The sequence below is a fragment of the Sipha flava genome, unplaced genomic scaffold (genome assembly GCF_003268045.1).
Source record: "Sipha flava isolate LNK unplaced genomic scaffold, YSA_version1 3_pilon_pilon, whole genome shotgun sequence".
Classification (NCBI taxonomy): Eukaryota; Metazoa; Arthropoda; class Insecta; order Hemiptera; family Aphididae; genus Sipha; species Sipha flava.
The window spans coordinates 2,375,231-2,399,160 of NW_020273108.1; the positions used below are offsets into that span (position 1 = coordinate 2,375,231).

The 23,930-nt window shown below is 31.1% G+C and overlaps 1 protein-coding gene across 1 annotated transcript in view; it reads left to right on the forward strand.

Annotated features, from left to right (window-relative positions):
- The window catches only part of LOC112688641 (nephrin-like), a 576,118-nt gene that overhangs the window by 65,988 nt on the left and 486,200 nt on the right, over nucleotides 1-23,930 (forward strand). The window lies entirely within an intron of this gene.

Here is a 23,930-nt window from a genome sequence, read left to right on the forward strand (position 1 = left end):
GCTTTGATTCTACTGGCGACCGTTTTGTGTGCGACACCTCCGGCCGTAAAGATATTATTGTCATAAACAAAAGAACAAAATAATATGTTAATTTACCAACTATGCGATCGGAAACCGTGTAGTGAAAGGTACACACGTCGCGTATGGTTTACGGACCGTCAATAGTAGTACGAAATTCTAACTCATGTGAGTAGGGGGGAAAGGGGCTATAATTTTTAATTCCTTATTGTTTTTTGATTTCCATTCGGCTACGTGTCTCCCGACGGGCTACAATAATAATTGCGTGGGACGTGTCGAAACCGATAACGTAATTTACGAGAAGATGGTGTAACAGTAATAATAATAAAAATAATAATAATAATAATAATAATATATCTGTACGAATGAACCTAACCCTTAGGGGCGCTAGGAATAAATCGTCGTTAAACGAAACGCCGAGTGTTATTGTACGTCGTCGTTTGTTGGCGCACCGATAACGATATGAACGGTACCAAAGACGGCGCAGAGATGGTTATTATGATTTTTGTAATGTCTTGTACGCGGTGCATTCAAATGTCGCGTGTATGGCACATCGTAATTGTCTTGCGATAACCGCTGTGGGCAATACTCTGTTCGTTTCCTCGAGCACATCTATGTTGCGATTATAACAGCTGTTCGGCTTTCGATTTCAATACCGTCTGTTCGGGCGGATTTCGGAGGCACCGATCCGGCGAACGGTACGCGGCGCTCCGTCGCTCGTGCATCTTCCCACGTCACCGACATCCCGACTTGCCGAACGCGGCGCTGTAATATATTCAATAAACGCTCAAAATAATACACCACAACGTATTACGTATGCAATACACACGGGGCAAACATAATATGTAGTAAAAATACAACCGTACGATTAATTTGTAACGATTTATTATGGTATTTGCACGTAATTATTAATGTCAATAATATTATACTCAACTGGCTGGGTTGTCAAAGAGATTTTTTATTAATTTTGATTAAAGTGAACATTTATTTCGATGTAAAAAATATTAAATTAAATTTTGATTAGAGCAACTATATTTATTTTGATGTAAAAAAATAAAATTAGTTTGAAAAAAAGTTTATAACCGTCGTATAATAATGTTAATTTTTATCTATTTATATTGTACACTAATTTACGTATACCTCAATCGGAAATTAGTGAAATCAACATATGGATGATATATATTAAAAAATCCTTTTTAGTCATAAGTATATTCCCACAAAATTGCAAATAAATCTTTCAGTGAATCAATATGAATGATATTTGAAATTTACATTTACGGATTAAAAAAAGAAAACCCCACAATTTTCGATGCATTTTCTATGATATTTGGTGCTCTTTTTTCTTTATCAATTCTATGAAAAAAAAAAAAAAAAAAAAGATCCACAATCTATTAATACACCCATTATTAATGTTTCCCGCTGATTTTATAATAAACCACTCGCACTTCATATTGTACGATCGTAGATTTAAATTTAAAATGTTCTTTGTTACAACGTAAAAGACAGGAGTTATTATAAAGCGCTGTGAATACGAAATAAAAATGATCACCTCGGGGTGAGTAATTTTAGAATCCTCAAGCTTTAGACTAAATGTGCGCCTATGATCATATGGTAGGTATCATAGTATGCTTACGGGTATAATATAATTTCGCTCGCGTTGTTTACCGCTGTTATTACAACATACCTCTTACACTGCACAGGTGGTACGGCACGAGTGTAGTTTCAATGACGCCGCGTAAACACGGGCAACACGGTTCACTGGCAAAGTGCTCACATAGTGCACCACCTGATAATTAGTAACAATCCTGATTTATAAACGTTAATAACACTGCAGGCGCTCGCGTATGGAAAAAATAAAAATAAATAAAAACAAATGTGTACCGAAGCTGTTACGCGTCGCAATAATAGTAAATACAGACGGTATTACGTACGCGGATTTGGCGGCATGGTCGGGGTCGTTTCCGTCATCGTAAATCTGGTGACTTTTTAATCGACCCACGTGGGGAGTACGCGAAACGTACACTGCATCACGATGTGTTCGCGCTGTAACGGTGCTGTTGGTCCGCGTGAAAAAGGGCTACGAACGTCGTGTGCGTCTCGCGTGCGCGGTTTGCGAGTGGACGCGGTGCAGCGGGGACGAAAGCCGTTGCTGTGGGTAGGTGAATACGGTCGGAAAATACGACAACCTCGGGACCATTAAATCTACATGTGACTTGAATAATGTACACGCACGTACGCGCACACATATACACTCTCATTCGCTTTGAATCGCTGTTAGACTTAAGTTATATTTAATAGTGCCGCGGGAGAGACGATCGAACGACGAGGGACAAGCACGGTCTGCGCAAATCGCGCGCGTGATAACTAATGATAATACGACCGTAAACAATATTGTGCTCAGCCGCCGAGGCTAAAAAGTTAGATTGATAGACACGGATGAATCCGGGGAGGGGTGGTTAAACTTCGCTGAAAAAAAATACGAGTTATATAAAAAATAAAGTATAATTAAATTAATTGAACAATAGATAGTAAAAAAAATGTATTGAGGTATTTAAGCCTTCCAACACACCCCTAGATGCATTTATCATCAGCTATATCATATAATTTTTCCTATAAAGAGCCTGTAATTAACTGTAAATAGTTATTGGATACGTTCTCGACCAGAGGTATTCACCTACGTGAGCTGTGTGCGGTGTCGATACCTACTGTTGTGTACCCAGTGGCGTAGCCAAGGGGGGGCTAAGGGGCCTATAGCCCCCCATGGGCCGTGTTTATATGTATAGTGTATCTAGGTACTAAACTAGTATACTACTATTTTTATTTAAGTATTTTAAACCTTAAGTATTAACTAAATTTTGACGATTAACGAATAATAGTTGTTTGTCTTTGGCATAAATATTACAGATTACTAATACTTTTAGTTTCTACCATGATTATCACTATATTTATGATGGTTATCATGCAAGGTTGTGGCAAATTACTATAAAATATTTAATGACGTTGTGAACATGGGAAAAAGTTATAATATTGAAATAAAAATGCCATGAGTATATAAAAGGCAAACTTAGAGAGAAAATTTTATTTCTGAAAATCCAGAAATATATTTTAAATGTTCTACTTTTATTCATTTTCTTGACTATTTAATAGAATCAATGGACGCTCGTTGTAATCAAAGGCTTATTGATGTTATGCCACCTGAAGGACTTATTCCAGCCAATTCAAATATGTATAACAATGAAAATATTATTAAAGCTGCTAAAATGTATGCTCAAGATCTCTATGATGATACCTCATCTACAATCAGAGCTGAGCTATTCATACGGAGGCAATAATGGAGTCAAAATACTATTCCAAAACCGAATTCTGCTGTTGATTCACGCTTTTATTGCACCAATCTTCAACCTAACATTAAAATACTTTTACAATTATTCGCCACGTTACCAGTTACCTCTTCAACTCCGAAAAGAACGTTTTCTGCACTTAATCGCTTAAAAAAATATTTAAGAAGGTACTATGTCGGAAAACAGACTGAATGGGTTAGCTATGGCTAATATAAATAAAAAAGAGCAATTCGATGAAAGTGAAATAATAACTGAATTTGCTAGAAATTCGCCTAAGAGGATACAGCTGTCAGAGTGGAGCAAGTGACTGAACACTGAAACCAAAATTATTATTATTATTATAAATTATATATTAATAAATATTTTTAAAACTATACTAAAATGCTTTAATTACATATAAAAACTTGGTGGTAGACGGTGGGGGGGTTAAGGGTGAATTCTCATATTCTCTCTTACCTTATTTATCCAAAAAAGTGATTAGATGATTTAATTGTCTCACAACCAGTTGTCTCTAATATAAATTATGTTTCGTCCATTTGCCGAAAGTCGAGTATCGCATCAACTGAGCCGTCGTGTATTTATTATACAATATATTTGTAACAATAGTATGTCCGTTTGCAATATTATAATAATATTATTATGTTTCGACACGTCGATGAATGCGTCAATATATGTTACACAATATTGGCGCTCCGTTTTTGAATATCTCATTGAGTTATATAATTATTGTTACCATCCTATTGGTCTACAATAACTTCTTAGTACAATAAAAACGTTTCCAACTCTATGACAAAACGATATTGCTATTAGATGTATTTCACATACGAAAACTATGCTGCGGTGGCGCACAAGTGTAAATGGTATAACAACAGAATTTTTTTTAACCCCCTACCCTCTACTAATATTTTTAAGACCATAACCAACTTTTTCTATTTGAATATACGCATACGAGTGCATTGTTCGTTTAACACTTATTGTACAACTAATAAGGAGCATAAGGTAACAATTATGGTTATACAATATAGTTATTACTATAGTTTTATTTTAATATTTTAATGTATCAGTTACCCACCCAACTAATACTTGACATATTTTAAAAGTAAGAACGGCTGTTACACTTGGCGTGATAGGGATGGTGAATTGAAATAATATTTTCGCGGGGATTGGTTTCACGCTCATGGCCCGTATACATGAACCGACGCGTCGTGAAGCTTGTGCAACCATCTCGGCCAATAGTTGGGGACAAAAAATAATTGACATTATATATACGAAAAACATTACGGATCAATGCCATCTTAATAGTTACTTTGCACTGACAACACTGATAACATTAGCCGACCGACTACACTTAAGGAAAATGAACAAAAATTAATAAATACAATTTGATACAAATGTCGTACAAAATGATTATTATTTAATTTGAATATATAAATCATGTATCATTGCTCTCGGAGAAACGATTCTCATTGAAAAAGATCAGGTGGATCATTTTCTATTTCTATTGATGTTTAATAATATATAATAAAATAATACATAAAAATTTCATTTTTCTATAAATAGCTTTAAAAAACTTTTTGAAAATTATACCATTTATAGCGAACGGTGATAAAATCATTCAGTGATAATTCCATGTGTCCATAATTATTTTTTTTTAAGTTATGGTGAAAACAAACATTCGATTTTATTGAATAACCAATTTTTCGTAAATTTCACTGTATTATAATAAAGTAGTCGTCAGTTTTCGCACTTATTAATAAAACATTTGGTAAATTCGTAAAATAACATTTTATTAAAGTATCAATTCGACAAGAATTACTATCAAAAATTTCTTATGGTTGTGATGATTGGAAAGCAAATCTTGTGGTCGAAATCGTGTACACAAGTTTTAAAAAAAAAGCACATACACATAATGGTAAAACCGATACCTTCGTTTTATTGAGAATCTAAAAATACAAATATGTCAGCCAGTGTTACTTCTATTTCCGACTTGAAAGAAAATCTTACCAGGGATAAGTGTTTTGTGTACCGTTAAAATAAGACCATCTATGAAACTTTCGTATTTGTAATAGAACTTGACGTTTGACAAGTATTGTTGAACGCCTTTACTTATAACTCGTAGGGCTTCTCATGTTTTAGTGGTCAACTGGAATTCAGCTAGTCAGATAGCGTGCATCCAAGTATATTTTTTGCAGCTATATGAAACTCGATTTTATATTCCTTGAATTGACATTATAATATTACACGGCCGTTCGAGTACAGTAAGTGAGGCGGTTTGCAAGTAATATTAGCTTCTAGTGTTTTCCTTTAACGACGATTCACCATTGACAGTATTGATATTGATAATAATTAAAATATGTAGTTCTACTAAAATAAACTAACTACATCATATTAAATTACCATGAGTAGTCGTGAGTAGTTGAATAACATAGAAAAATTGTATTTTATGTTAATTTGTTGTATTTTATGTACATTCTTCAGAGTACTTGTTATTTAACAATCATGTAACAATTATACAATGTTAATATATGTGTAATGTGTTCTTAAGAGTAATAAAATTCTATTTAATCAACTCAAGTCTGACGTTCCGTTACACTATTATATGTTTAATAACAAACAAATACGCCCACGTTAATATATGTAAATTATATTCGCTAGGTTGTGAACAGATTTTGTTGTCTTGTAACGTTTTTATGCTGATTTACGAGACAAAATAATTTGTTTTTAAAATTGTATATTTATATGTATTTATTTTTTTTTTTTATATAAACTTTTAAAGGATTTCAAAACATGTGACAATCGTGTGGCTAGAATATAAATTTAATTTGTTTTCAGAGTTCGAATCTCTGATTAAAACGCATTGGTGTTAAAGTCATTGTAATAAAATAACTCCATATCGTCAAAAATGAATACGAATAATATTTGTTTTATATTGTTGATTTGTATCATCGCCTAGCTACGATAAAGCTCGGTTGTGTGCTGTATTTGTGATGTACGTATAAGAAACCGCCTATATGTGAATTTGGTCACTTTAATTGACATTCATCAATTGAAACGGGAAAAATTATATTTAATCGAACATTATATAATATTCTGCAGAAATACATGCTGTAACCGATTTAAGTAGAAAAAATACATACCCACGTACATTAATTTATGATTTAATAAGTTGAAAAATATACACTTCAAAATTAACATTTTTTTTTCTTTTTTAATTTTGTGATGTATTACATACTTGCTTTTCTTATTGTATACTTTTTTTTTTTAAAAGTTTTTTAATTGTTTTTTTTTTTTTTAAATAACTCATCATTCCTTGTTCGCTTTGTTTACCATGGGATACCTATAACAAAAAAAAAAAAAAAAGAACCGGCTTTATATTTCGACAAAAAATGTACACTCAAATGTATAAAAAAAGTATACGATATCTCATACATACACAAATACGAGATAATATATTCTGCAATTAGCTACAAGATAATTTTTAACTATTATAAATAGTTATTTGCTCATAGATTCGCGTCGATTTTTCTTTATAGTTCAATATATTTTAGTGTAAGGTTACTTTTTCTATGAAATAATCACGTGCATATTTAATCACTTATTAGATATAATTTCTTACAATGTTAGGTGTTTAAAAATCAAATATTGGACTTTTAGCGTTGATATAAGTTGATATAAGTTTTTACGATTGCGGTCAAGTGGGAAGGATTCTCTACGAAATGTTATGTTTGTCGGTATACTATTTTGCGCTAGGTAAAACTTTATACATTTATATACAATAAACTACGATGGTTTCATATAATATTTTTTGTTAACCTTAAAACGTTAGGAACATTATCACGCTTCAGAATATAAATAAATAAAATATACATTTTTAACGAGAAAAAAAATAGAAATAAAAACCACTCAAAGAGTACTATTTTGTTGTGATCGGAAACATTAAAAATGTAGTTGTCCTCGTATAAACGCATAAATTACTGGCCGAGCGGTGAATAATTGGTTTCCCTATTCGGTCGGATCTAACGTACGTTCGTGAACAAGTCGTGGAACGTTGTGCTGCGACCGAAACATAATTTTTCACGTCCGTCGTACTGTTATCATTTACCACGTGTGTATCGTCATTACGGGTAAACCGTGCGTGTGACACGATAACCGATCGTTGACGATACGACACGAAAAAGTAAACGGATTAAACGCAATAATGTCGTGGAGAATAACACATGCGGTCAGTTATGGAATTAATTCAAGCTTAGGCTGGTACGTGAAACTTAGACAAAACTAAGACTCCGCCGCCCTTGGTATCCGTAGGTTAGGCTAACCTCACCTACCCATACGGTACGTTTGATTCCACACCTTAGTGCGCGCAGCCCCGTTAAATGATAGGTGGGAGGGAGGAAATCCAATCTACTGTTTACCACCCCCGCCAACCATGTGGGTACCTTTAACCCGTCCGTTCAATCAATGTGTATGTATTTTATTTGTTTATTACATTTTTTACTACATTTCCCTCCCGATAGCCGTGGGATTCAATCAGACAACCGCGAGTCACATCGCACATTTCAGTCAGCTAAAAGAACTGGATCCGATCGTCCTGGGGTCGTATCAGGGTGTGTACGCGAAAAACTATCGTCTCGACACTCAACAGAGTGCACTTTGTGGCTTTGTGACTAACTATAACACTGCTTGCGATTTCGCGTTCAAGCCGACGCGATTATTTCCAAAGATCCACCCTGAAGTTGTGCTCGAATCGTGAAGTGATGGCGGATTTTCGTGCTAGAGATACGCGCTAGATCTCGCAAACTCTAAGTTTCCCGTATACCAATTTCAGACGTACTCGTTCTCGTTCCGTGATCTACTACTAAGGAACACTGGACGTCTCCAAATTGATTTTCATGTGCACTGCAAAGTGTTCCTCGCACGGATTTGTACGAGAGTTGAAATGTGTCGAAAGTAAATAAGCGTTAAAATAAAAACTTCTTTAGCGCTGTTTCATGTTATACATACGTGTATACATTCACCTAAAGAGAGAGAGAGAGAGAGAAAGATAAAACTTTTCCCGGTGAAAATGCGAACAGGTAAATCTAATCCAAGGTCCACGAGAGAAAGTCGAACCAGAAAAGCTCGATACAAAAAAAAATAAAAAAATTGTTTTGTATAAATCCCGTAATATATTGTAATCGATGCGCGATTTGGTTTACATTCTAAACGTCGTTTGTTTATGGAATATAAATTTCAACTCTCTCTAATGGTCACTGTGTAGGGATTTTGGTTGGTCGATCATTTTTTAAACTGCCAATCGAGGCAAAAAAATTAACGTGTTTCAGCGATGCAAACGAATTAGATACCGTACATACCACTAACTATCAAAAATAAACGAGTAAATTTCCTTGTTCTGTATAGTATTATTTTTTCGTTCCACGCAGTGCCACTTTTCATATAAATTGTTGATGAGTTTCCAGAAATAGTAATCGTGTTCAATATCTATTAAGAAGATTTTCAATGGCTTATATGGTAGCTCTCAAATTTCTCTAGCACACTAAATATGTATACACCGTTAAACGTCAAATTACATTTTTATTACAAAGAACATTGGTGATTATAATATTATAATGTAAACTGGGCTTTAAAAAAAAAAATGTTCACTGCTTTATTGTAATTAGAAAAAGATATTAATTTTTACCGTAAAACGGGAAATATTCTGTAGAATATAATTAATTAACAAATTAAATTTTTTTCTTTTCTTTTATAAACGTGTTAATTATTAATTTTTTTTTCATAGCTGTAATAACTTTATCGCTCTTTTTTATTTCATAAAACCATGGATTGCCATTTAGACATAAAAAGTTAAGACTGTACTAGGAAATATAGGTTAGAAAGATAAAAATATTATAACTATGTAAAATCTTAATTAGTATATATGATCTTGAGGGTTAATAAGAAAAAAATAAGAACAATTTCAACCACTTATATTTTTCTAGAGGTAACGCCAGACGTTGCTATAAAAAATAAATTGCTCTGCTCAAACAAAACAATCGCCATACTTCAGCTTTATCGAACTCGAAGTTAAAAAGAAAGTTTAAATAAATTATAAAAGTTTGTTTTCGACGTATTTGGGTGTATGTACGTTGGTTCTGTTCTAACTTTTAAGGTTTTGGTTAACGTCAACAGTGTATATATATTTATATATTATTATATAAATATTATTATTAACATTGGTTATAATTTACTGAAGTATTCGTATTAATTATTGTCTAAATTTTTAATGCTACCCCAACTCCTTGCAGTGATATGATATATCTTTTTTAGTACCTATGAGTCTATTTACATTGTACATCATTCCCTCCTTCTCCAACTCGTCAATGTTGCATTATTTTATGCATAGGCTTTGGCTGTGAAAGGGATGAAATCAGACGTTTTCAGAACTGTTCTGCACAGTATTCGTTCCAAGAAAAACTGTGTCGACTTGTACCGAAAGCGATATCCTAACCGATCTAGTCGTAAAATTCAATATATCATACCGTTATTGTAATGGCGGATCCAAATGTGCACCAATAGATCATTACAATACCATTCGCCGTAGACTTTGCAAAAATATACTGTTGAAATAATATTAAAACGAAAAATTATTTTGAAGATCGGTAAATTATGTGTATGTAAAATAAAACATTTGCCGTGTTTAAACTTCATACTTATATACAGTCAAGTCATTGCTCATTAACTCGCTGCCGAATTGTGTCGTATTTCAAATGAAAATCTTGTAAAATAATACAATCTTAACAGTGTTTCTATTTCATTCCACTTAACATCGCTGTAGAACGCTTTTAAATATTATCACGGCCAAAACTCAAGATAATGAAATAAAATTCTCTCGAGACTTTAACCCGCGCATTATGCGTTAAAAGTGGCCCGAGGACCAAAAAGAGAAAATTTTTAATATTCGTTCATTAAATTATTATTTTTCTCTCCTGAAATGTTCCAGACCACGCTAAGCCCGTGAAATGAAGGGCACTTGAGTGGCCGTTTATAATTCAAATGTGGCTTGGAGTTTACCCTTTTTCCCTCTTTTTGCCTTTATAGTGATACGAAATGGCCTAGTGGTGGCGGACCAGCAAAGCATTTTGAACAAAATTCTCGGGTCCCGGATCGAGTTCTGTACCAGACATTTATGACCGTCCTTCTTCGAACCCTTCCGCAATTTCTACGCATGTGCACAAATGTGTGTGTGTATGTGTATGTGTGTGTCTGTGTGTTTGAGTGAGCTCAGGGATATCACGCGGACCGAAACAATTGCCACTGATTTGACTGTTGTCCACTGTTATTACCATAAACTCTAAATGTAATCCTTCGGCCAGCAAAGTTTACCCACTCATTTTTCGGTAGTCGTCCTGATGATTTTCCCCAGAGGCGCTATCCATTGAACGAGCGAACGCATGAATAAGCATATTTTTGAAGCCAATCTAAAAACTCAACCGAGCGACACGTTTTGTTTCATTGTACATGTTACCGTATGTACGATTTTGACAAAATCTATGCAATCGTTCGGATCAATCGTACATTATATTACAATCTTATAACTCTTTCGTACGTTTGTGAAAAATGCATTCGACGGACACTCAGGCTTGGGGTGTATGATTTTATACTTTACCCATCGATGGAACAATTCAAACGATTTTGCCAAGAAAATTGTTCTTGTTAATTGTTCGCGTGTCGACGCGAGATACACCGCCTTCTAACAGTAATGATAATATTATTAATATTATCATAATTATCATTAAAACTGGAGTTCACGATAGTTATTGTTTCTTGGCGACCATATACAGTGATTATTTGTAATTCAAGGAGAAAGGTTAGTAAAGTCTCAAAAAATGTGTACATCCGGTTTTTCGCAAAACACAAAATATTATTCGACACTAATATTGTCATTGGTTTGCATTATAAAATATCATACAGCCGTCGCTTATAAGACTCACGGGTTTATCACGGTTATAGGTTCAATCGCTTATCAGAATCGAAATTGCCAGGCACATGTCCAAATGCATTAAGAAAAATAAATCGGTTTTATGACTCAAATTTTGTAAAAAATAAAAAAGAAGAAAATGTAGACATTTTTGGTACTATTTTTAAATAAATAAGTTTTGAAAAAGTATTTGTACTGCAGTGGTTTCAATTCATATCTTATCGTACTTCACATTTATCACAATTATTGTTGTATAGTGTGAGGTATAAATACATTGCCAATTACTTGGCTTAGTTATCGTCATTACGAGCAATATATCTCTGGAGTTGATGAAAATAATAAAAAAAAATCAACTAAAATTACAGATTTTTTTTTTTAAAAAAGATAAATAATATAAATTGTATATTTAGGTAACATGCAATTATAAAATACTATATAATCTAATTTATATTTAGTAAAAATAATTACAAACGTTTAAAATCTATGTAAACTTATATGTGTTCATGTTTTTAATTTATAATATTATATTTATTAAAAAAGGCATATTTTAAAATATAAAAATCGAATGTTCTATGCATTTTTAATAAAAAAAGAGTAGCGGATTTTCGTTGTAATATCGTTTTACTATAATTTAAGGTACAAACGTCATTAAAATTTTATTTGAAATTAATCTCAATTTTTTATCACTTATCAGTTATAGATATTTATAGCTTTATATTCAAATGCTACGACTTTTCTTTAAGTCAAAATAATTTAATTGACGTATTGATTTTTTTGTTATAACTTTGTGATTTTTAAGTTTACCACCTTCAAATAAACATGAAACCACAAAAGGACAAAGGACAGTTTTGTTCAATTTATTTTTATCATAGAATCAACATTTTAAATACTAGTATAACTGAGTTATTTTAAATACATGAATATTATTGTGAAGTTGTATCTCGATAGCTATCACGGATTGTATTTCATATAGATCATCTCACAAATCTGAACATAACCGGTTACTATTTTTTTTCACAAGAATTGTCTCTCTGGAAACGCATCGGGTGTTTCCCTAGGTAAATACGCTGATAAGTATGTTATGTTAGCGTACTCAAACTTTATCCCACGTATCCTCCGATCGTAATGTTATACAGTGATTAAACGTGTCTAGTAATCGTAACTGCTATAGACGGATGCCTCCTCGGGACGCAAACATTTTTCGGATATATGTGTATAGATGATGACTATGCTCGGCTGTCTTGTAGGACACAACTTCAACCTATTTTAATATTAAGTTCGAATGAAAATCTCGAGGCGCCACTGGTCACCACGCTGCTTTGGTAACAAAAAGTATAATTTTTTTATAGGGAGAAGAAAAAAAAATTTAACCTAACCTGGCCAATTTGATGTGTAACTACTCAACGCATATTTCGGTCTATTACACGCCGGCTTAAGCGCGCAATGTTCTGATACCGCGGGGACTTAAATCAAAATAAAATTATATACTAAATTCGTAAAACCAATGTGTTATAAAACGGATTAACCGCGATTTTTTTTCGTTCCAAGACCGACTACGCATGTTTTATATATGATTAGCATATCCATTTTGTTGATTTCCACGGTTTAACGTTTTCGAAAAAACTGTTGTATGGAAAAAAAAATGTTATCTACTATTGATCGTCTATCGATTTAGTATAAAATTCATTGCAATCAACACTAAGTGAATAGCTCACGGTGATGACGAATCAAATGAGCGTACGATGTACGTCGAAGGACGACGTATTATTATTATATAATTAAATAAATACCTAAAAGTGTAGCCTATATTATATTATTTTTGTATTTGTAAATAACGATCTATTTTGAATTAAACATTCATCATTATTTACGTATTATTATTTTTATTATTGCGGGATACTCGCTGTCGAGTGTTGACGGATGATTATGCAACCGTTGTGGTGTACAAGGGTACGCTTGGCGTAGTGGGTGAATCGGTGAAGCACATTCTGTTCGACTTACATGTTCATATTGCATATTAAACCGCAAACCATGAAAATTGTCGCGCGTCTAGCGAACGAGAACACCAATCCACGGTCGTTTCGGAATCGCTTCGACTCTATCGTAAAGAAATCGTTTATCATCTGTTGCTAGCGTTGGATACTCGCGTAACAGAATAGTTGGTACAATATAATATATAATATTATGTATTACCCGTGTTCGAGCGAATTATTCGTAAAATCACCGGTGAACGATTCGCATCGACTGAAATGTACGGCGTAACGCGATATTTGATCGAGCACGCGAGGATCGGTCCGGGCCAGCTTTCGAAAAAGCTTTACCAGGTACTGAAATTTTCATACAATCAAGATCGACCGAACCCCATGGAACAATTCGTCATTTTCAGCAGTTTTTTAGCATGCGCGTTTTCTCCGTCCGGCATTTTCCATCAAGTGCACTTCATGCGGTCCTCTTTATTGAACTTAACACGTTTATCGAGGTCGAACACCCATTCTATGGATTCACATATTGGGAGTGGTCAAGGAAGAATGTGGTAGAACAATTTCTGAAAAAAAATTTTGTGTAAAAATGGAAGTCAAATACGTGTTAAATAACGGTACCGGTTTTTTACAAGACATTATATTACTATCGGTTAGATATTGTAATAGTACGACGTGATGCTAGTGAAAATCCGTATTATAATGTGTAAATAATATACGGTCTGCACGATACCGGTGGGGTTGTATACGGTACCGATAGTATCTGTTTGGCACGACTACAATAGTTTACGACGTGTAATGTACTTGAATACCATGACTTTTTAACGTATGACTACAACACAGTCCGTGGGTACAGGACGTTTGGATTCAAGTCTTAACAGTCAGCAGTATTTTCGGTATTTACAATAGCATCGAAATAAAAGTAATAAAACCACCGTGGTTGTCATTTGAAAATTTATAGTCGGGTTTCCGAACCTAACCTAAAATTAGTGGTACAAATAAATAAAATAAAATATGTGTACATAATAATAGTCCTATATATGTACACTATATACAATATAACGCTTCGGAATAGTTATTTTATAAGAATAATTTATAAATGCTTAAACTTATCACATACATTGTCAATAAGTCTTCTGTAGTTCGTGGTATTACTAGGTTGTGTTGTGCGTCTCCGTTATCAGGTGTCTTATCGTTCTTATATACCTAATTTAAACACCCGATAACTTTTAACGTTCATTATGCCGCCTACTTCACCGCTTGTTTCTAAAGATGATAAATTTAGCAAACTAATTGATATGATTAATGAATTAAAAAGCTTTCAAAATAAAATCATATCGTCAATTAATTCATGTCGTGAATCTATTAAATCATAAGACAAAAAGCTGGCTTCTTTTGACTACAAATTTGACATATTATCCAATCAAATTATTTCGGTAATTGAGGAAAATAAGTCACTAAAATCGAGAATTGAGCAACTTGAGTCTAAACTGTCATCAATTGAGCTATCTCAATCTAATACTCACTATATCAGTCAAGAAAATTTGTTCTCTGAATTTATGGACCGACTATCCAGAGCTTGTAACATTATATTATTTAATGTACCAGATCTTTTAATATTTAATGCTGTTCAACAAAACGATACTACTATTATTGACAAAATGTTTAATACTATCGGTGTTTCCACCAAACCTTTGTCTATTCACCCGCTGGGTAAGCCTTTAAATAAGCCGGATCATATTCGTATTGTTATGATTTCACCATCTGATGTTGTTTTTCAAATGTTTAAAGTCAAATGGCAGTTATTTAATGATGATAAATTAAAAACTGTTCGAGTTGTATCAAACCAAATGTTGCAACAATGCAAGTTGTATTCTTTTGTTACCTCGGAACTGAAATTGCGGAAAATGCTGGCGAAACTGATCTTTTTATTAAGTATGTTAATAACTGTCCGATCATTTCAAAAAAATGGTCAACGAGCTCAACATTTGTAAGTCAACTTTCCATCTACTATCAGAACATTTGAGGTATTAATACTAAACTTGATTTGTTTACTTGTAATTTTTCTCTTTGCAATTATGATATTATTGTACTTACGGAAACCTGGTTATCAAACACTTTAATAGACGCGGAACTTGGTCTTTGTATACTATATACCTCTATATGTATACTATTTTGCGATGTGACCGTTGCAGTACTCGTGATGTATTACAAGAGGTGGTGGAGTGCTGATTGCAGTTAAGAACCAGTTCTCATGCCATCGTCTTTCTATCTGCGATAACTCAGTTAAGCAGTTATTTATCCGAATTAGCGATAAATGTTCCTCTTTAGTTATTGGTGCTGTTTATATTCCGCCTGCTTCTGATATTAATGTTTATGATATACACTTTAATACTGTTGATTTTTTGTTAAATATAAATTGTAGTTCAAAACTTTTAATTTTTGGTGATTATAATCTACCAAATATTAATTGGCAATCTGTTAATGGTTCAATTGTCTCTGTGGGTGTTCGTGTTGATTCCATTGAATCTAATATATTAGCTCATTTGTCTTATTTAAATTGAATGCAGTTTAATTTAATATATAATCACTCTGGGTCATTGCTTGATCTTGTTATTTCTAACGTATTTGATATTAACGTAGTTAATGAAGATCACATGATACTACCATTAGATTCGATGTACCCAGCCCTAACAATTGAATTACCCATTTTATCATTTAAGTACTTAAACTATAATAAAAAAATATATAATTTTGTCAACTGTGATTATAATTGTATTAGGTCTAATCTTGTTTTGATTGACTGGAATGGCATATTTAATGGTCTAGATATTAATAATCCTGTAAATTCTATGAAAACGTTTTTAAGATAATTAATAGGTACTTATTGCCCGGTTAAAACTTTATACTTTTCAAAGTACCCTCATATATTAAAGAAAATCATTTTTGATAAAAAAATTAGCTCACAAAGTATATAAACAACCGTCAACTTCACATAATTATAACACATTTTCTAATTTACGTACGCGCTGTAAAGCTCAAAATAAAATAGAAACAATATTTTTATCCGAAAAACTCAAAGTTCTATTACTAAGAATTCTAAACATTTTTGGTAATATGTTAATAACAAACGTTCTTCCAAACTCTAGAAAACTCTAGTTAACTCTAGTTTGCTTCCAAACTCTATGTATTACAATTAGGGTTTTAAAATTTCATGAAAAATTCATGAAATATTTCATTTCCATGAAAAATAAAAATAAAATATTTATTACATATAAAAGTTAATAGTCATCAACTTCCATGTGAACATTTTTAAAATTTGGTTTATATTATGAAACAAACACAATATGTAACATATTTAGATATCATTTAAATTTTTTTTTTAACAAATCTATGTTGTAACAATTTTAAACTGTACATTTTATAATTAGTAATCACTGAATAATGAAAATACACTATTATTTTATATTTGTAATTTATTATATATTTTCATTCTCTAATGAAATTTACTTCAACTTCATTTCAAACCATCATCTTTTGGATTGCTAATGGTTTGCATGCAACAGTCAACAATATTTTACAACTCGTTTAAAAATGTTTTTTTCTCAAAATAATTCTAGGAATATATTTCAGCACTATACATAGAATATAAATAAACAAAACAAGATAAAAAAATAATATAATTAATGCCTTTTTTTATCTTAAACAACCAAAATGTATCAACTGACTGATAGGTACAGTGATACTCAATAGGAACTTAATAGTAAATACAAAATAGTATTAAATAAAATAATACTTTCATTTCGAATATTAGTCCAGCCATCACACATAAGACCAAGTGCGTCCGAATCATCAATACAAATTGTGGTGTGATCTTTAACTTTAGAGAATTCATCGTCAAGAAGTTTATTTGAAACCAAATGGCTAGTAGGTGGTGTATATGCTGGACGAAGTGCTTTAAACAATTCTTTCCAATAAGAATTATCTACTAAATTCAATGGAGCTGCTATAGCATAAACTGCATGGGCCAAAAAAACATCAATATTTTTTTTTTCATTGGCATTCATTTTATCACAATATTTAAGAATAGTACTCGTTTTACTGGAATTACCACAAGGTACATTTGTAAATGAACTAGCTACAGTACTTTGGTTAAAACTAAATGATGTAGTTGGGGTCGAACTATATATTATGTTATCATTTTCCTTTTGATTGATAGTACTTGGTGAAGATAATAACGAGGAATTTATTGTGGATTCTTGGCTTACTTCTAAAGGATTGTCAATATTATTATAGTTTAAATTTTCTTCTATACAATTATTGCCTAAAATTAAAATATAATTTAATATTATATTTTACATATTTTATTGTATGCTAGAGAGGTAGGTAGTCAATTTTACTTTTATAAACAAATATGGAATATTAGGAAGAACTAGTACATAATATGAATGTCAAATACCTATTGATTATTAATGTATTACATTTATTTATTAAAAAGAAAAAAAATATTTCAAATGTATAAATGTATAAATGGACCATAACAATAATTATTTATTTATATTTTAAACTTAAGCTTAGTCTAATCATATTAATTGTATATTTTATAACTACTCAAATGAATAATTTTTATTTAAATATTATTTTTATATAAGGAAGTAGTACTTAATATGTAAGTACTTTTCTAATTTAAACTACTAGTAGAAAATTCTGATTTTAAAGCATGGCCATGCTCAATGCTCATGTTGTAATGTAAAAGTTCTTACAAAATACCTAATTAAAATATAAATACTTTCATAAGCAAATAATGGGGGGTCTTAATTATATTTAATTGAAGAGGATTTTTTTTTTTTTATATATCTTTAAAAGTGTCATTGTTTAACATAAATTAACTTTAAGAGATTTTTAATCAAATGATAAAACTGACTACCTAGTTATAAATGTGTACTGTTATAACTTTATGAGTTTTATGAGTTTATGACTATGATTTATTGGTTCATGAATTATATAGATTATTGAATTTATAAATTTACAATAAATTCACTTACTTATAGAAGACTTTTCAATATATTTTTTATGATATCTAAAATTCTTTTTCACTTCACAGGTGCAGCTACTGCAACTAAAAATATGTTTTAGTTGTCTAGTGGCATTTGGGAATGTCGACCAAGAACAAAAGTTGCTTATTTTTTTTTTTTTAATGATTTATTTCCTTCTTTTAATTGCTCGTCGCGGAAACATTTTTGAATATCGTGCTTTTTTCCCCATATTATCTATCTAATAAGTTATAAATTATAATTTATAATAAATAAATTGATAAATTGTACAGCAATATTAGTAGGTTTTTATTTAAATTGTATGGCCATAAACCAAGTTAATAATTAATATCCTAATAACTAATAAGTAATAATTATAACTTACAAATTAAGTATAGACGTATAGGCGTATAGCTACAACTTTGAACTTACAAGTTTCAACTAGCTTAGAAATGTTCAACTGTTTAAAAAATAATATGAAAAACTAATAATTAAAATAGGAAACAATTTGTCAATTTTATTAACACCACCATGTTGCTATAACTTGGCAATTTGACTCCAAAAAACATGACTGATAAAGTAATAAATAATAATAATAATTTAATAGCCAATAGGGATTTAATTGATAGCTGTATAAGCTAGACTAGTATAAATATAACTATTGACTATTAACATATTTATGGTTAATTCGTAAACCTTGGTTGACAAGTGATACCTAACTGATAACTTATTAATTATCAATGTTTTCTGAGTGTAATCAATATATTATTCTAATCATCTATAACCGAACACGTTTAAAAGAAAAAAAAAATATTTTTCATAATTTCATTGAAATATTTCAAGAAGAGTGAAATATTTCAAATTTAAAACCCTAATTACAATAGTAACAATATTTCCGGTGGTACTGATATTACAAACTGTTTTGCTCAATATTTCTCTAATGTTTTAAATATACCGTCAGTCTCGCAAGCTATTTCATATTCCAAAAATACAAATTTTCCTTCTGTTTAACTAAATTTATGCATGCTAACTATCAATGATGTTAATGATGCGCTTAATGAAATAATTTATAAAACTTGTCCGGATCCTGATAAAATGTCTAATATATTTTTTATACAATTTAAATTAGTTTTGTCATCTTCCTTACATATATTATTCAATCGATTTCTTTTCATAGAAGTCTTTCCAGTCAAATGGAAAATATCTTATGTTTCCCCTGTTTTTTAAAGCGGAGATATTAACCATGTTATAAATTACCGACATGCCTCTATAATATAGATATTATTCCCAAAATATTCAAAGGTATTGTTTATAAGAAAATTAGATAACTCTTTAAAGATTTTATTGTTGATGAACAGCATGGTTTTATGTCTGATAGATCTACTGTGTCTAATCTCTTAAATTTGCAACATTTTATTTTAAATGCATTTAAATTAAATTGCCCAGTGGACGTAATAATTATAGATTTCGCCAAAGCCTTTTATAAAATTGATCATAGTATACTTGCCAAAAAGTTGTTTCAATTTGGTCTCCTTTCTTTTCTTGGCTAATATCCTTTTTGTCTGGTCGAAAGCAGTACGTACAATTTAAGAATTATAACTCATATATGTATAATATTACTTCCGGGATTCCTTAGGGTTTCCATCTGGCCCTTCTTCTTTTTAATATTTATAGTATTTATGATATAAATTCCAATATATTGCTTTTTGCTGATGATGTTAAACTGTTCCGTATTGTTAAAACTCCACTTGACACTAAATTGCTACAGGATAATCTTGATAACATAAGTAACTGGTGTGATATAAGCAAATTATATTTGAAAGTTTCTAAATGTAAAGTTATTACTTTCACTAGAAAACGTTTGTATTTTTTTTTTTAAACGGTATTGAATCAAATCAAGTCAATCTTGTGAAAGATTTGGGTGTATACTCTTCTCTTTCATTCAATGACCATTATATATATATATTCTAAATAGAATGTCTTCAATGGTTTATAATGCGAAGCTGTAATAATTTTGATAATCCTCTGGCCCTTAAATAAATATTTCGCGCTTTTGTTAGATCAATTTTAGATTATACTCGTAATTCAATAATTTGGTCTCCTTATACACTGGTCCAATTCACTCTCTAGAGGCGATTCAAAATCGTTCTTTGAGACCTATAAGTATAAAATATAATATTCAATGGTTGCCTCACACCATATGAACCATTATTATTATACTTAAACCTTAATACTCTTCAAGTCAAAAGGGTAAAACATGAAATTTGTTTTTTATATCAGCTTTTAAGTGGTTATATTAACTGTCCAGATTTACTGTCAAATTTATCTTTTTTAGTTCCTGGTAATACGAATAGATAAACTGATACTTTTTATGTGCCATTCCAACGTACTGTATATAGTAAGAATACCTCTATAATTAGGTTCATGCAACATGTAAAGAAATTTAATATCGATGTTTTTATTTGTAATTCAGTTATTTCTTTTAAATTTTATCTTAATAATTTAGTAATTTAATCACTTAACATAAATTGTACTTCCACAATAAACATATTTATCTATATATTTATATGTTCCACATTTTCATTGTAATTGGACTCGCTCGTTTAATAAATAAATAAATAAATAACATTTTACGTTCCTATTGAATATGAGAAACGTATTGGTTTTACCATGTTGTATTTGTGTATGTATGTATGTGTGTATTAAAATGTAATAATTAAAAACGTAAAATTAACAATATATGAATGTAAATTTAAAAAGAAGGGGGTGATGTAACGATTTTTACATGATTATTAGTTTACACATATAATATGTAAATTTTCTGAGTAGACACTACGTCCTAAATAGGATATATATCATATTTCACTATTATAAATTAGACGGTTAACGGGGCAGATGCCAAATACGAGTAGATAAGAAACGGCTTTTGGTACCTAAAAATGGACTAGATTCAATTAATAGGAAGCTTGTGTTCGGTATAATTTTTTTTTGTGTGAGAACTAACGTATGGGTGTACGTATTTTTTCGTGTGAGAACTTACTCAACCTCGTTCGGCCACGACTACTATCTAATGTAGCCAAACTCCATATTGTGCTCTAGACATTTATAGCCAGTAATTTGTATTTTTTATTAAATTTTTATACAACCTAAATCAATCTAAATATATTTGTAATATTTAGATTCTTTTCTTTATGCTCCCAAGCTACGGTTAAATACATTCAAAAGAATCAGAAAATCTTCCTTTAATAACTGGTCATTCCGACCACATTATAGTTTGTATGTTTTTGTGTATGTGAATACGAATTCAGCCTGGAGTTTTCAATCCGATCCATCTAGTATTTTGAGCGAAGGGGTTATTTTCGTATTCATTAACAATTTTCCGAATAGGTGATAACAATGGAGAAAATGTTACAAAATATTTCAATCAATAAAATCGAGCTACTACATTTAGCTCGACCATTTAGACTTCTCAGTTGTTGCTGTTAAAGTATAGTTCTTTATTTTCTATATTTAACATATGTATAGGTACATACACCGTTTTTATTACGATGAATTAGGCGAAACGGTTATTTTTTTACTGATCAATCTTCATCAATACTGGTTTCCTTTGTAAACTAGAACTTTAGTTTCCCTGATATCAAGAACATTCAGTATTATAAAATTTTGGAAGAATTATCATATAATATCCCATGAGCGTTGGCGGAAACCGGGCAGGCATTCACTATTGTCGATTTAAGTGTACACGCTTCGGTCGTGTTGTATTTGCAAATTCTAACTTCTTCGGGTCCTTCCACGTTTCATTAAGTCTTCCCTGATTCACTTGTATTTTCGATAGTAATTAATGACGAAAGCCACAGAGAATTGCGGGAGGGCTCAAGAGTTGTTAGATTGTTAATAAATAATAACAGGGGAAAAAATACCGAAATGTTGACGTAGATAATAATATAATACATAGGGCACATCTGCTTACTTAATAGCTTTTATACTTATCTGTACATCATATTTAACACTGAAACGATTGACTCTTGACTCTCTTATAATCACTTGACTTAATTATTTTTCAACGAGAATATCGACAGCAGTGAATAATTTCAATGTAGATTTTTTGCGTTAGATTTGAAACACACCAGTCTAAAAATTATCAACGTGCAGCAGCACGGCACCTGTATACTCTCAAACAAAGGCAGACTGGAATTAAAGATGTTTATTTTTATCGTTTTTTCTGTATTATTTAATATTATACAAGTACATTATGTACGTCCGACTACAATCGTTTTGCAGTTACGATGACTTATCGTTTTAAAAAAATATTCATCAAATTTAACGATGGACTCGGAACCATAATAAGTCTATTTTTGTTCTTGCGTGTCTTAAATTGATAATTGTTGTAAAACATTATTTTGGTATATAGTGAGTATTTCAAGCAGCTTTTATTTCTGCCAGAAGTAATTTTAGTTATAAATTTTTACATCAGAATTGTTCTAACACTGTGTTTACAGACATATGCATCTTTGAACTCAAGTTATAGGCCATTGTTTAATTTGCTTTTTTCTCCTAAATTATCTCACTGTAATTGTTTTTTTTTCGTTTCTTATAATCCGCTAAATTTCATCGGATTCTTTGTGTAAATATTTCATTTAACCATTTTAAAATCTTATTAAAATTATTATTATGCATATGAAAAAAAGGATTTAATTATTATCTAATTAGTCCATGATAAATTTGTTAATTAAACTGTAGGTAGAATAGTATTATTACTATAATTTACCTTCGTAAACCAAATAAATCATAAAAAGTAAACGAGTAATTGCAGTTTAGTGTTAAAACTGTGGTTATTCCAAAAACGTAAGTAAACGAAGGTATTATTAGTTTTATATTTAATTCGCTATTTTCTATGTGCCTTCGTTTGATAAAAAATGAGTTTATATTTATGAATGTTTTTCTTGAACTATGCATGTACGAAACTGTACAGTACAATTCAATCATTATATTTTTATAATCCAAGTGCAATTCTACCTTGTTCATCATAAAATGTAAATAGTTTTTCGTACGAAACCAGTAGTCAACATTTTGAAATCCATATTTAATATACCTATACGGTTGCGTGAGTTATGGACGTCTGATGTCTGTTCTCTGGATTCGTCACCGTTCAAGTCAAGCGGCTTTTGAATTTATCACAATGACCATGAAACTTTGATCTTTGAAGCGCCGTTGATTGTTCATAATAATTATGTAGATTAATCTGTCGTAAACGGAAATAAACGTACTTTCCGATTGACTGCTTGTATAATTATTGTCGCGCAACATCATAATGTTGTATTACTTTTGTTGGGCTCTGTACAAACGTCGATGGGATGATTTTGAATTAGTGATCACGTTTTGTTATCCCGGAGTTGTAATATTATTAGTTAAATTCTCGAAAACGCGGTGCATGTACATACAGAGCATTCAAAGACTTCACAATTGTTTAGTTAGAACATTATTTTACCTGAGCAATCGCGTGTCGCATTTTATTATTCAATATAATATTAATAATACTAATACTAATAATAATAATGATAATAATAATAATAATAATAATAATAATAATAATAATAATAATAAT